At 35.9% G+C, this 937-nt stretch overlaps 1 non-coding gene across 1 annotated transcript; it reads right to left on the bottom strand.

Annotated features, from left to right (window-relative positions):
• Window positions 1-478: 478 nt before the first annotated feature.
• On the bottom strand, window positions 479-581 carry LOC125121647 (U6 spliceosomal RNA). The gene has a single exon (XR_007133534.1). It is a non-coding gene; the product is annotated as a U6 spliceosomal RNA (small nuclear RNA).
• Between the last annotated feature and the right edge of the window lie 356 nt (window positions 582-937).

The following is a 937-nucleotide window of genomic DNA, read 5'->3' on the forward strand; positions in this document are numbered from 1 at the left end:
GGGGTTGTTTGTTTGTTTTTTTTTTTTTTTTTTTGGTGTTGAGCTGCAGAAGGTGTTTATAAATTTTGGAGATTAATCCCTTGTCAGTCGCTTCATCTGCAAATATTTTCTCCCATTTTGTGGGTTGTCTTTTTGTTTTGTTTAGGGTTTCCTTTGCTGTGCAGAAACTTTTAAGGTTAATTATGTCCCATTTGTTTATTTTTGTTTTTATAGTTACTCTAGGAGGTGGATCTGAGAGGATACTGCTGTCGTTTATGTCAGAGAGTGTTTGGCCTATGTTTTCCTCTAAGAGTTTTACAGTATTTGGTCCTATACTATTATAGTTGATTTACAATATTCTATTCAATTTCTGCTGTATAGCAAAGTGGCCCAGTCATACATATATGTACATTCTTTTTCTCACATTATTCTCCATCATGTTCCATCACAAGTGACTAGATGTAGTTCCCTGTGCTCTACAGCAGGGTCTCATTGCTTAAAAAATATGGAACACGTCGCAAATTTGCATGTCATCCTTGCACAGGGGCCATGCTGATCTTCTCTGTATCATTCCAATTTTAGTGAGCTGCCAAAGCGAGCACCTGTCTGTGGTATTTTGTTATGGCAGGCTTAGAAAACAAATACAGGCACTGAAGTATGAATGCTTAGCAAGGAAGAGGGGTGGAAAATATCTTCAGAGAGAAAGAGTGAGGGGTTTTCTCAGTGGTGAAGATGAGTCTATTATGTATACATGAGGAAGGGTATTCCTAAAAGAGAAACATGCAAACACCAGTTGTTTATCCATCTCCTCTTGTTTTTCTATACCAGTGCACAATTAGGTACAGAAGGATATTAACTGAAGCATTGTTTATAAAGAAGATGTTGGAAGAATGACAAAAGTTTATTAATAAAGGAAAATGAGGGAGAATTAATAAATCTATAGAAAATTACATTAAAA

This window comes from Phacochoerus africanus, chromosome 2, assembly GCF_016906955.1.
Source record: "Phacochoerus africanus isolate WHEZ1 chromosome 2, ROS_Pafr_v1, whole genome shotgun sequence".
In the NCBI taxonomy this organism is placed as follows: Eukaryota; Metazoa; Chordata; class Mammalia; order Artiodactyla; family Suidae; genus Phacochoerus; species Phacochoerus africanus.